This window comes from Oppia nitens, unplaced genomic scaffold (genome assembly GCF_028296485.1).
Source record: "Oppia nitens isolate AA-2021 unplaced genomic scaffold, nextdenovo-longstitch-racon4-pilon3 scaffold10_pilon_pilon_pilon, whole genome shotgun sequence".
Lineage (NCBI taxonomy): Eukaryota > Metazoa > Arthropoda > Arachnida > Sarcoptiformes > Oppiidae > Oppia > Oppia nitens.
The window spans coordinates 728,718-744,526 of NW_026533189.1; positions in this window are offsets into that span (position 1 = coordinate 728,718).

The following is a 15,809-nucleotide window of genomic DNA, read 5'->3' on the forward strand; positions in this document are numbered from 1 at the left end:
AAACAAATGTCTCATATTATGTCTTATCAGTCGTGACCTATCAATGCCCTCGTTATGCATCACAACATGTGTTTAAATATTTACTTTCAATCGTATTTATATATATCAATCAATGTTAAGATTGAAATACAATTCAAAACATTATAATAGTTTTAGTAAAAAAATGATTAAACTTAATATAATTATAACAATAATTGTTACATTATATAAAATGACAAATAAAGCATTTTTTATTCTAATATTTCTATAAATCTAAATGCATTATCAAGAGGACAATTAATTATTTATAATTTTTTATTTTATATTTAAAATCTAATATATTATTATTGCAAACATATTACTTGTATAAAACAACATAAATATATTTTGTAATCTAAATCATTTCATAGATTGGTTATGTTTAGACAAGTTGTCAAAATAATAACTAAAACAACTATAAATATATTGATATAATGACTTAAATAATTTAAAAATGCAGAATATACAKTATATAATATGGCATATTTAGCATTTATACAAATAAAAGATTATGTAATACTTACAATACAGGCTCTGGATATGGCTTATAGACGGGGTATGGGATGGGCTCTGGATATGAATGGGACACATGTTTCTCAACTTTGAACGGTATGGGAATCTTCAACAAAAAAAGAGGAGAAAAGAGAGCAGACAACAGATTAGATGTTTATATAAATAAAAAACGATTGTTATATTGAATTGTCTACCGATTGGACAGACACTTACGGGAATGGGAATAATGGTCTTCTTGGACTTGAGTGCTGCGCCCAGTAATAAAAATTTGGCCGCTTTTAGTATTTTCTTCTTTTTGCTGCACTGTCCGCCTTCAAAGTAGTAGGCGCTCAACAGTATGTATGCAAACATTATAAATAAAAATAACTTAATTCTCATTTTTGCGGATTTTTTATCAGTATTTTCACTTCACATATAAACAAAAATTGTTGTCCACTTAAACAAATAGCAATTTGAAAAACAAATTAAACAGTTATTATATATCAGAGTAAATATCATTTAGAAATTGAATGATATTTTTGAAAAATCACTTTCATTTATATAGTAAACTGATTGGGTTTGACCCGTCAGTTCCCGCCCGCTTTCTCTTAGCTTTCAATACATTTATATTGAATCACAGTTTTACTGGGCATCAGATGGTCTCAAATGTAGGACAACGTTAGGAGAAAACGAAACGATATGTTGCATAACATTTGATTGGGAAGTCCCAGCACTTTGAGAAAGCGCTAAAACACTTTTATTTAGGCCTACAATACATGTCATATCAATACCATTCACTTTCTCACTCTTACTTTTAGAGCTTATAGAGAGTGAAAACAGGGAGAAAAATAACACCACACCTGACTGTCCGCACATATAATGTCTGCAAAATTCACGTATAAGTCGCTCTCTAATAAAAAAAATAAAAAAAATAAATATATATTTGTTTTCTATTAAATTATTTCACTCGTTAAATAAATTTTGGGATATATGTATTAAATAATATATAACTTTTGTATTTAATTTATTTGACATTCAACATTTTAATGCATTTCAAAAAAATAAAATAATCAATTAACGCACGAAAACATTTATGTTTATTATTTGTTTAAGTTTCCGCAAACATTGCACACAAATCTGTTAACAAAATACCTCAAGTTTTAGATTTAACTAACATTAGATATGTTAATGTTTAGAGTATCAGTTTATTGTCATAATTACACACAATATATAAGTTATCAGTATAACTAATAAATTATATTGGATCTTTTTTTATATAATAAAACTAGAGATATAAAATATAATGCATTTTTTTTGTTTATGTCTTGAAGAGTACTTTTAAAACTTTTAGCATTAGAAAAAATTTTACAATTATATAATATATATACATAATAAATTTGTTAAATTTATTTTTTTTTATTTTTTTTATTATTTATACATTAAAAAATAAAGTTATAACAAATTTTTGTGAAATATCAATGATTTAATAAAAGAATAGTTTACAAACAAATGTCTTACAAAATGTAATTAATAATACTATTATTTTATTCAAAAAGCATAACTAATTTATTGTTTATTCTTTACAAAACAATATACAATATTATATCAAATAAAAAATTAATTGCCCACACATTAAGTGTTTTATTATATTTAATGTAAAGGATGTAAATGTTTAATCCATAAATAAATTAATCGTAGATTTATAAATTATGTGTAATTTAATACAATATATACTAAATACACAAAAACCAAAACAATGTATTTTGGATAAGTATGACTTAAATTTAAAAAATAATTCATATTGTTTAATATAACATCTATTTTACAATATTTTTATATAAGTATATGAATTATATGAAGTAATATATTAATAGATATTAAACTAGATTTTTGTAAAATTTAATATTTATAAAATTTAAATTTGTTTTATATAAATATATAAATAAGAGATAAATCATTAAATTTATAAAATGATATGAACTTCTGGGTTTGAAACTGTGATGAAAATGATGTAATGAATAATAATTAGTGTTTAAAAGTGTTTCGGAAGCGATGGCAGCAAATAGTGATGATATTCTTCACTTCTGTTCAATAAAATGGTCTGAAATTAATAGATTGCATACATTAGTGAACTTAATATAAGATATTTTCTAATGACTTACAAGAATGGAACCAATGGAGGATATGCTGGAAATGGACGTCCAATTCGACTCATTCTATGCGGAGGTTTGATTGGTAAGGGAACGGGTAGTGGCAATGGGACCACACCTGGAGGTGACAATATAGCTGATGCCAGAAACAGTTTCATTAATCGTTTAACCATCTGTTGTCTCGTGTTTACTGATTCAACAGAAAACGTGTGAATCAAAAGCATTGAAAATAAGACCAGAAAAATGCAATTTTTAGAGGACATCATTAAGTTCTGTAATTACATCAATGTTTTGCATTACATTTTAATTATTACTTTATTTCAATATTTAAGTTATAAAACTTAATAATAAATTATTATTTATTACTCTACAGAAAAAATATTAGAATTTAAAAAATTGATTAAATAGATAAATAATAGTTTTATAAAATAAATTATTTATTACAATATATTGATTGAGTGGTCACTCCCTACTTAAAAAATTTATGTTTACTTTAATGTATTAATTTTTAATTGATATTAATAGAGTAAAAATTAAGATAAATGCTAATATATCTAATTTATTAAACTACATTGTAAAATTATTGAATATATCTAAATATATTTATTTATTTAATTAGTATATTTTGATAATTATAAACATAGAAATATTCTAATAAAATAATACTTAATAACTATTTGATATAAAATATTTTAATCAATAATTATACATTTTTATAATTTAAAATAATTTAATTAACATTATTGATTAATACTTCAAAGTATACTTACATAAAGTTATATTCATTTAAGATATTTTTCAAATATAAGTTGAATTTAAACAGTAATATATATATATTATTTATGTAAGACTGTGAATAAAACTAAATAAAATCTATTTTGTGCTTCAAGTGTCTATTTATACTATAAATTTCGGCCAAATTCACGGTTAAGGACACAAAAATGTATTTTAAATATAATTTTGTGAAAATAACAAATAAGATCTAATAAAAGTTATTATTAAGCATATGCTTAAAAAATAATTAGTTTACAAATAATTTTGTTACATTTTTTGTACTAATTTAGTGACCATTTGTGATAATAAATGAGTGAACATTGAGAGATATCGCCACACATTTTTAGGTGTCTTTTAATATAATATTATAATTGTTTGGTTTTGTTTGGTTTAATTTGAGTATCAAAAGTTGGGAAAATAAGATCTTAATAATGGGTGAACAATAGGTCTAATTTTATATTATTATAATGAAAATGAGGTCTTTTAGTAAACGTTTTGGGACACACTTTTTACTATATATAACTATAATACAATATACTATATATGTATATATAATGTTAAAAGTTAAAAATAAAAATGTTAGTGAACTTGAAATTTATTTGTTACACATTTATTGTGAAAATAAGATGAATTCACATCATTTACACATTTTATGCATTAAATTATTTTATGCTATCTTTAATAGTTCGTAAAAAGTATAGTAAAATTGATATTTGTAATGTCATATAAATTAAATGTATTGTAAAATAAAAAAAATTGTCTAAAAATTAATAACTTTCAATTAAATAGATGTCACAAATGTTATTTTTGCTTTAAAAATAACTAAATAATATTATAAAATTCTTATTTTACTAAAATATGAAATATGTTTTATAGTTTAAATTAAAGTTTTTAGATATTTTATTTAGATTTTTGTATGCATTTATTATTTATTTATAATAATAATACTGTATTTTATATTATTTCTCTTACATTGATTATTAAATAACACATATATTTAATTGTATATTTAATAATTATGTAAATGAATTGCAATATGATCTTGAAATGTAAACATTTTATTATTATATAATAGTTGAAAATAATTGACRTAACATTAGTATTGTACAGTATATAACAATCCAATTCATGTTCAATATTAATTGAAAAATTTTAAAAATAGTTGAAATTTTATATTCAAAAACAATAAAATAAATTGCGAAAACAGTGTTAAAATGACATTAAAGTTAACAAGTATTTGATTTATTTAAATTATTTGATTATTTTTTTGCGTTGATTTATTGTTTTACTTTTATAATAACAAATCCTTAATGATTATTCATTAATGTCAAGTAATATCAAATAAACATACAATCCTTATATAATACAGATATTGGTTTAGATTATTGAATCGTTGAGGTCATACCAATACTTGTTATACTTTTTTCAAGACATTAAAAATATCGATTTTATGATGTTTTGATATTTTGATGAATTTAAATAAAAGTGTAAAGCATTTTATAAGAATGTAAAAATTAAAATAATATTTATTAATACAAATGTTTGGAAAAAACCCATAAAAATTAAATAAAGTTTACAAATGAGAGAAAAATACGTGTTTTACGGAAGTAATAGAAAAAGTAATACTAATAGAGTGTAATAAAGACCTGATTTTGACTTTTCTGAAGGATTTGTGTTACAATTGATTCAATATTTTTATGAATTCACTCTTTACTCGACATTTATATAATTATGTCTTCAGGTATAATATATATACCTTAGAGTACATTAAATATTACTTAAATCAAATGCAATGTCATATTAAATAAATGTATTGCAAATGTTAGCAAATATAATCAATTTTTTCAGCATTTATTTTTTAAAATTTTGTTTGTTGTTTGGTGTCATCAAACAAAATAACATAAAAAGTCTTTTTTTTATTATTTTTATTAAGTAAAGTACAATAAAATTTATTAAATAATAGTTTATATACTTATATAAATTTTTGTTTATTGTTTAATAATATTGTATATCAATATTTACGATATATTGTAAAATTTGCTTTTTATACTTACCGGTAATACAAATGAATCATATTTATTATATTCAATTGTATTAAATATGTGACATTAAATTCATTGTTAGTTTTAATTATATATATACACAATTAACCACATAAAAAATTATTAAGTAAATTATTATTTATATTGTAATTATTATTATCATTCGAATAAAAGTAAATAAATTTTAAATAATAAAACTATAATTAAAAAATTAAATAATGTTTTTAATATAAATATACTACCATTATATTTATTTATATATAATTTAAATGACTTTTCTCATAATTTATACTATTGTTTTATATTTATCATATTATAAATTACTACTGTATTTACCTTAAAATATATTAACTTTAAAAATATATTATTTAAATTTTAATACTTTTAAAAAATCCATTAATTAAATTCAGAATAAAAATTTGAATTAAAAGTTTTAATAAAATAGTTATAAAATGAATTAATTTTTTAATCAAAAAAATTAAATGCTTTTTAAAATAAAATATAAAATTATAGGTTTTATTATTGAACAAATTAGCAATTTTGTATCATTAACTTTATTATTAAAAAATATAATTATTTGACAAGATTTTCAAATCATTTGTTACAATAATTTTAACAAAAATTAAATTTTTTTAAATATCTAACGAGTGATTTGGCTGTATATTTAAAATGATTTTCAAAAAAAAATATTTGCTTTTAGATAAAATGTTCAATGAATAACATTATAAAATGTCACAAAACTAAAGCAAATATTTAATCTAAAAAAATTATTCAATTATAATATAAAATAAATTGAAAAAATAATTATATAGTTTGATAATAACTCATAAGTATTACTATGTATTGTTTGATATAATTATTTGTATTAAAATGGTTTAAGAGTTTAGCCGTGAAAATCATATGTAAGTGTTATTATAATTAATAAAAAGTTTTTTAGAGATAAATTGACAAATAAGAAGGAAAAGTAAAAATGTTATAAAAATATTAATGTATTTTTATGTAAATAAGAGACTAAAAGAAATATATACATCCATTAAATGTTAACCTATTTTAGGTSATTATATAAACATTTGATAAATTAATGCCAACCGTAGAGTTCGCATAGATTTTTAGGTTAAATTTGAACTATAAATGATGTAAGASATCGACAACATTTCAACTCTTTTTTTTGTTGAAGAAATCTTTAATATCTGTAAAATAAAATAATAAATTTAACAATAATTTAATCCATTATTTTATAACATTGAATACGATATTTAAAACTCAATATTCGATAATAAAATTTCGTAAAATTGAATATCTTATGACTGAACGAATAAAAATTGATAATAGATTTAATAAATTATTATTTTATTATTTCGATTATTATTGATTACAATGTTATGGTTACAGTTTATCAATCATTAAATATAATATTGTTAAAAATAATTTGTTATTTTATTAATATACTAAATTGCAAATTAAATATTATAATTCTATAATATTTTATTTGTTAGTATTTAATTTTACATACACTTTATATTTAACTTTCATCCCGATTTTTAATAATGAGTTTATTTATTAATTCATAATTTATTATAAAGTATTATATTATTTTTCTTTAATCATATAACTGATTATAAAACTAATTTAGCAAATTTTAGTGGCAATTGAAACAATAAACAAATTATTATTATATTGACTATTTGTTTAGTATTAGTTTTAACCACTTATTGTAATGCTTACTAATTTTAATATTATTTACGCAAATCTAATACAAGTATAATATAGTTTAAAAGTAGTTTAGTTATTACATAAAATTATGTATAAATATATGTAAATTAGATTTTAGTTGCAATAACATTMAAAACTAGAATTGACAATTTTAATTTTAAAAGTAGAGGATTTTTGGCAGTTTATAAATTATATTAAAACTAGTCATAAGCAATTTTGAATACCGGGTCAAATTAAAAATCTTACATTTCATACAGTTAATTATATTTACATTTAAATTATTTAATTAATTTAAAAATTAGTTGCATTACATATACAGTAAACATATTTTATTATYAGTAATTAAAGTAAATTTCTATTTTTAATTTAATCCCTATTTAATCGGCACATCTATTAGAGAACAAACATYAAWTTTTTCTCAAACAACAATAGTAATAAAATAATATTTTTTTAAATTTAATTTCTATTTTTAATAAATTARTAATAAAATTAATTTTWAAAAAGTTATATTATTTTAAAGTTTAACATCAAATTGTATAAAATTATTTAAAAACTTTTCTATTAACTAATTACTTATTTCTCTGAGTGATATATTAATTCAATTATAAGTACTTATTAATGAAAAACTAATTTAATTGCGATTATTTGATACGCTTTGATTGTTTTCACATAACTTTTCAGTGATAAATAACTTGTTTGTTGTGATTACTATGTTATTAGATGTAGAAATAGATACATATTATTTTTTATACATGTATTATACATGTTTTATATTTATTACGGTAATTATCATATTGAAGTAAACAATATTATTTGAATTTAGTATAAAATTGATTTATACTTGAATTAAAATTTTATTACTATTAAAWAACATATTATATTATAAAATTAAATTGATATTTATGCTGTTTTAGATACGGTAAAAMWWTTTTTWATATTTTTAATATTGAAAACTTTAGAWGTTTTGTATATTTTCTTTRCAGTAATTAATATTTTGCTRATTAATAATAGTTTTAATATACTATATTATTTAACATTATTAGTTTATTTAACTTATATAAACCAATATACAGCATATGTTATGTATATATAAATTATATTTTTCCAAAATTATAATRAAAAAAATATTTTTATGCTTTATATTAAATTAAATTAAATTTAAAATTTAAATCATGATTAATATTAAAGTTTATTRATTAGCTAATTTATGAAAAATTGAGTATAATAATTTCATTATTTTCTATTTATTCGTTAAAGATATACAACATAAGTGAAAGTAATAAATTATATACATTTAAACCATTGTATTTTAATGTCAATAAACTGAGTCATTATTATTTTAATTTATTGTATTATATAATTTTTTAACTAACTTATAACATCTGTATAATTTTGTTATTATTTAACAATTTACAGGCCGTTAAAAATCAAATTGTATCGGAAATTCTGCAAAAATAATGTTAATTAAATGTTACACCAAAAAACTAAACCGTCTTTACTTGAATTCAAGCGCTTCAAACAATTTAAACTTTTTTTATTTGTTCACACTATTTGTCACTATATAAACAATTAAAGTAAATTAATTATTTAATATTTATTATAAGTATATTTGTTAGAAATATAATTTATAATATACTGTTTTATGACACTTTCAAAACAGACCAGCAGTTAATATAAGAAATAAATCTATACTTTTAATTCAAAGTTAAYAGAAATAAAATAAAATTTATTTCTTATTTTAAATAAGATTTAGCAAATTAATACTTATTTGATTAGCAAATAACTATAATAATCGACAAATACARYACATATTTAATATAACAGCAAGTATTGAAATGAATAATATTTTTGAATTTTACAATAGTTGCCGTTATATACTATAAAAGCATTACTTATTATGCAATGAGCTTGAAATAGGAGGTGTGTATAATATAGGGGTCAATCTAGTAGTTTAAGGCAAGTATTACACTCCAAACCGGAACTTAAATCTTATTAAAAGTTTTATATTAAAGTGAAATTTCGGTCAAAATTATAAGAAAAACAAAAATTGATGAATTTGTGGTGACTTTTGACATAAATGTTTATTATATAATATACTTATTTACTGTACTAAGTATTAAATATTATTTATCATTTATATTATATTATTATTAAAATTTTGATACATATTATTAAACAATTATTTTCATAATATTTCTATTTAGTTTATTATATATCATTAAACAAATTTTTGCCTCACAGTTATTATGGCCATTATATTCTCATTATTTGATAAATTCAAATATTAAATATTTTATCACTGATAACACAGTCTATGATGAATTACTTGTAAAATAATTGCAACCATGAAATRCAATTACAATACAATTACTGTTGATTCCTACACTTTAAATGTTGTTTTCWTGAATATCAATAATACAATACATTATTAATTCAAATATTATATGATTTGTAAAAAAACATAAAAAACCTAACCATTTTAAATAATGAATAAAAAATGAAATATTTGTGTGAATATTAAACTAAACTAATATTTGTTTTGAATAAAAACATTTGATCTACAACTAATAAATGAATAATTGTTACAATAAAATTAGGTTATTTAATAAATGTTTTAAATATTTTAATTTTAAACTTGTGCTTTAGTTAATTTTAATTTTGAAAACTATAAATTTATTTTAACAATTTTTAATTTTATTATAAATAAATTTATTATAAGAAAATAATATGAGATAAGACATATCGATTAAATATTATATTAATATAATCTTTAAAAAACTATATATATTTAGTATAAAATTGTCTACTATATGAATAAGCAACAAAATAATAAATTAAAAAATTTCTGGAATATTTCTATGAAATTTTTATATTCAGTAAAATCTTCTAATAACTAATAAAATATTTATTTGATTTAAGCTTCATTTTTGTTAATTATAAAAAAAAATACAATATTTTTTAAAATTTTACTCTGCATTTAGATTACAATTAATTACAGTTTAATATTTTTAATTACTAAGCAAATTGTAATATAGTTGTAAACAAATATATAACTAAATCACTGATCGTTATTATTTGAGAATTATAAGCCATAAGTTATATTTGAAAATATAAAATCATATGATATTTTATATTTAATATTATAAATATTGTAATATTTTAATTTAAAGAAAAGAATTGTGAATTAATGTCTGAAAAAATATTTTTATTTAAAATAAATATAAAAAGTTAATTTAATATTAAAAATTGTAAATACAATTACGCATTATATAGGAAGTCACATTATAAATAGTCAAACGGTTAATCAAGCAATTTATACTGTATTAATTTAATTATTAATTAATTAAATTATCAATTGACATCATTTATCGTTTATATATTTAAAATAAAATTTGAAAATTATACAACTTTTAAAAAATAAATATAATAAATAATCAAAAATATTAATTAAACTATCTTTTATTTAATTTATAATTTGATTTATCGGATTATTATCAATCTTATGTTTATAATTTGTTACATAAACTAAAATACAGATTAATGCTTTGTTTGGTTTAAAAAAAATAAATTTAAAAAATAGCAAATATTTGTTGAAATTAACAAAAATATTTTTCATATTTTATAATTAATATTATTATCAAAAAAATATTTTATAAAAAATAAAATTTATTTAATATGTTTTACTAAAATATTTATGTTATAGTAAATATTGCTTTATTTTTTTGTAATTAATTAATTTTAGTATTTTTAAATTATTTATTTATTTTTAGTAAATCTGATAAATAAATTAATAACTTATATAAAAAATTGTATTTCTCAAATAAAAAAATAAATATATAGAAATTGTTTGCGTTATTATATACCAATTATAATTGATTAGCACAAGAATTGGTTATAACAAAATTAATGACACAAATGAATTTTATTGATTTATAATATTATTAAATATATTTGATATTTTATGGTATAATATAAACAGCCATTTCCTTAGAGTTWATTTGTTGTACAAAAATATATTTAATTAAATAACTTACTATTTTGGTTATCATTGCACATGATTTTGCAAATTCATAAGGAAATAAAAAAATAATGAGTAAACGCTTTTAATTAAAGCTACGAATTTAGGTAATATATAATATATATAATTTTTTTTATTTACAATTTATAATAAATAAATACTTCAATTTAAATGGTTATTGACATTCAATACGCCAATTGATATTTATTGCAAAAATTTTTTTATCAATAATTTAATCCAAAACACATGTCGACTTTAGTAAACCTGTAATATTTGTGAYTTAATTGTGATAATAATTTACACTAAAATTTTTACTTTTTGAGTTAATATTTTACTTATAAGATTTACCAATTTTTAAGGTATATAATATTTATTTATATTTATAGATATTTTTCACAAATATATAATAGTTTTTTACTACAAACAACACAAATTCAGATGTAATAACTTAATGATACCTACTTTTAATGGTTATAATTAAAAAATTATTATCAAAATCGGTGCTTAGAGGTAAATATAAATTATATATATATATATATATATATATATATAATCATATTTATAATACTATATAAAAAATTATTAGTTTTTTAATTCTTTAACAATTAAATACTTATATACTGTATTAGTTTTAAATTTGTAAATTGCGTATATACTATACTGTAAACTTATGATATATCATACTTAATTTATCTTAAAGTTTTTTTTAAAAATATTATATACCAAATGAAATAAGTTTTTTAATAGACAAAAACGACACTAATTAAAAAAAGTAATGTAATAATCATTATAAAAAAATTTACTAAAATAATGAATTTATTTACTTGATAGTTGTTATTTAAATAATATAAGTAATATATTTATTAAAAATAATTTATTAATTAGTTTCCTCCAAAAAAAATCTCATTAAGATAATTGCTAATAAAGTAAATAAATGTTATTAATAATTAATTAACTTAAGAGTCAATAAATATAAATAAGTTTATTGTAAAGTAAGGGTAAATTAAATTGACTGCATTTGATTACAAAACCCGAATGGAAATAATGAAAAAATGAGTCCTATTTTAAGCCCTATATATAAATTGCAAAAATATGTTACTAATAATTAGTTAGTTATTGTTATTATTTGATAGACAATTGTTTTAAGACTACAATACATACAATAGTTTTTGAACAGTGGGTGCCCTTTGATTGATAGCATTCATTAAAATTGAGTTATTTTTAAACCCTTTATTCTAACGTAAAGCCGACATCAAAGTTAGCAATAGGTATGATATAAGTGTCACTCAAACCCAATCACCAAAGCATATGGATTGCCATAAATATAAGACACAAAATATAATGATGACTACCATTGCCATTGGTTTGGATCAAATGGTGATCGATCGACAGTTGGCCGATCACTAGATGCCGATCCCAACCGTTGATGACGCCATCCATCGTCAGTCATGTATTCAGATTGACTTGAGATTGAATGAGACGTCTGACGCACTCTATTGACAACACATTACAAATGTCTTATTATAATCTCAATACAGAATATATATTATAATTATTAATTAAATGTCATTTTTTAGTTATCGGTGTATATATGATCCCAAAGTGATAAACATTAATATGAACATCAAATATTACCATGAACATTTTTCTACAGTTTCTACTTAAATTATTGAATTTGATGAAATCATTTATAAATAAAACATTTATTTGGTAATATAGTGCTGATCATGTAATGTCTACATTAATGACCATGGTCACTTTGGTTTCAAGTGTACAATTAATTATATTATTGCATTGACACCATTGTTTTATAATGGTTTTATACAAGTTAATATTATTTAATTCCAGTTAATATTTATTTTTTTAAATATAATTTAATATATTATTTATTATAAGTATTAAAATGATATAATTATAAATCTTAATAACTATTGTTTGTCAACCAACTTGTAATTAATTAATCAATTAAAAAGTTAAGTTTCGATTAATAGATATATGCTATGCATAAACACTATATAAGATATTTAATATATAATACAATTTAAATTCTGAAAAAATTATATATTTATCACAACTGAATTTATAAATGTTAAACTAATAAAGGTATAGAAGTTTATAAAAAAATTAATTACATATTATATTACAGTAAATTAAATTATTGAATAAATTTTTATAATTACCAATAAATTGGCTTATAAAAAAACAAATAAATTATATGATATGATATAATCACAAAGTGATGGAAACACGAATGGATCCAAAGCTGCTCTTTTGGTTGCCTTTAAATAAAACTTGATATTTACCACTATTTACTTTGGGACTAAACCATACAAATAAAGATATATATATATATAATTTATATGAGATAAGGATCGGCATATTTTGTGAAATAAAAAAATAATAATAAAAGTTTGCGTACACGGGTTGCATGCAATGTCTCAAAATGGTTCGGCCTTTTATGGTAGTCGGCAACGGCTCGTGGGATACGATCTTTGAGTCGACATTTGATAGGGTTTGGTAATCACAATATGGATTAAATGGTTTGCTATTCATTGGATCCATTCGGCGAACCACCGATTTGTGACTATTACTGCAAAAGTGGTATCATTTTAAATGATAACCATTTATATAATATAATAAATAAATATTTTTAAGTATTATATTTATATAAATAATTGTTATATTAAAGGATTTTTGTTTTGTTTTAAAAGTTTAATTACTCAAAAATAATAAACTAATTAAATAAATCGAAGCAAAATATTGTATAAAATAAATTTATATAACTATTTGATATCAAATTTAATTAATTTACAACTTGTAAATTAAACATAAATTTATATTTTACTTTATTTATTAAAGTTTATCTGTTAACTAATCTTAAGTTAAGATAAATTCAAATCTACTTTTAAATAAGAGTAAGAAAACATTAATTAATTTCTAAATAAAATCTGATATGATTTTCTGAAAATGTTAAGTTTTATCAATAAAAAATTAGATAAAATACTTTTTAAACATATTATCATTAAATATTAAATCTGACAAAAATATTTTGAGAAAAACCGTATAAAAATATAAAACATTATATTTTAAAACTAGAGTTAAATTTTATTTGTTTTATTTTGAAATTGCATAAATATTAATAAAAAAATTTTGGAAATATTTATTAACATTGAAAAAACTATTGAAATTGTAATATTAATTAATAATTACATCTAAACAATAATATTTATTACAGTATATATATATATACAGTCGATGACAAAATAGATGAACGAGGTTTTTTGTATATATCTTGAGAATGGAAAGGAACTAGAACAAAAAAAAATTTTTGCTACTATTATTTACTGGGACGGTCAGTTTGGTATTGTCACTTTTWTGTAATTGGGCACAGGTATGCAAGGACAGGGATGGTCAATATCTCGAAAACTATAATAGATATTAAAGTTTTATAAATTGCTAATTATACTAAATCAAAAAATATTGGACACGTGTTTTGGCATTTTTAATTTTATTGCAAAGTATTCGAACAAAATTAATTTGTTTGTTGCAAAAATCAAAATTTAGGAGGTCATATCTTTTAAAAGCATCGATTTATCATGATTTAGTAAATTGTTTTAAATTCTATATTTTAGTACTAACAATTCATCTATACATTAAATTTAGTTAGCTTGTTTAGTTTTTAAAATATTTGTAAATTAACTTTTTTCTATTGTAATTAAGTACTAATTATTGTCTTCTATTATATAACATTGATAACAAAATCTATAAAAAATTATAATAGAAAAAAATTAATTTACAAATATTTTAAAAACTAAACAAGCTAACTAAATTTAATGTATAGATGAATTGTTAGTACTAAAATATAGAATTTAAAACAATTTACTAAATCATGATAAATCGATGCTTTTAAAAGATATGACCTCCTAAATTTTGATTTTTGCAACAAACAAATTAATTTTGTTCGAATACTTTGCAATAAAATTAAAAATGCCAAAACACGTGTCCAATATTTTTTGATTTAGTATAATTAGCAATTTATAAAACTTTAATATCTATTATAGTTTTCGAGATATTGACCATCCCTGTCCTTGCATACCTGTGCCCAATTACAAAAAAAGTGACAATACCAAACTGACCGTCCCAATAAATAATAGTAGCAAAAATTTTTTTTTATTCTAGTTCTTTTCCATTCTAAAGATATACACAAAAAACCTCGTTCATCTATTTTGTCATCGACTGTATATATATATATATATATATATATATATATATGTAAAATCACATTTACTCAGTTTAAGTTATTTGTAGTTTTTAAAATTTATTTATATTTTACTTAATATTTGCTGACAAGAATCTGCCTAATGTACAATAATATGCATTAAAATAAATATATATTTTAGAGGTATAAAGATTTAAAGTTTAAATATTGACTAATATTTAAATTATTTGTTAAAGCGATAAACAAAAACATTTAATATTATATGACATCAATTACTTACGGTATATCAACGTGAATGGGAATGGGAACTAAAAAAATGGTAAATTATACAAATCAATAAACAATTTTTGATAAATATTTTTTATTTTTATTAGAGATCTTAC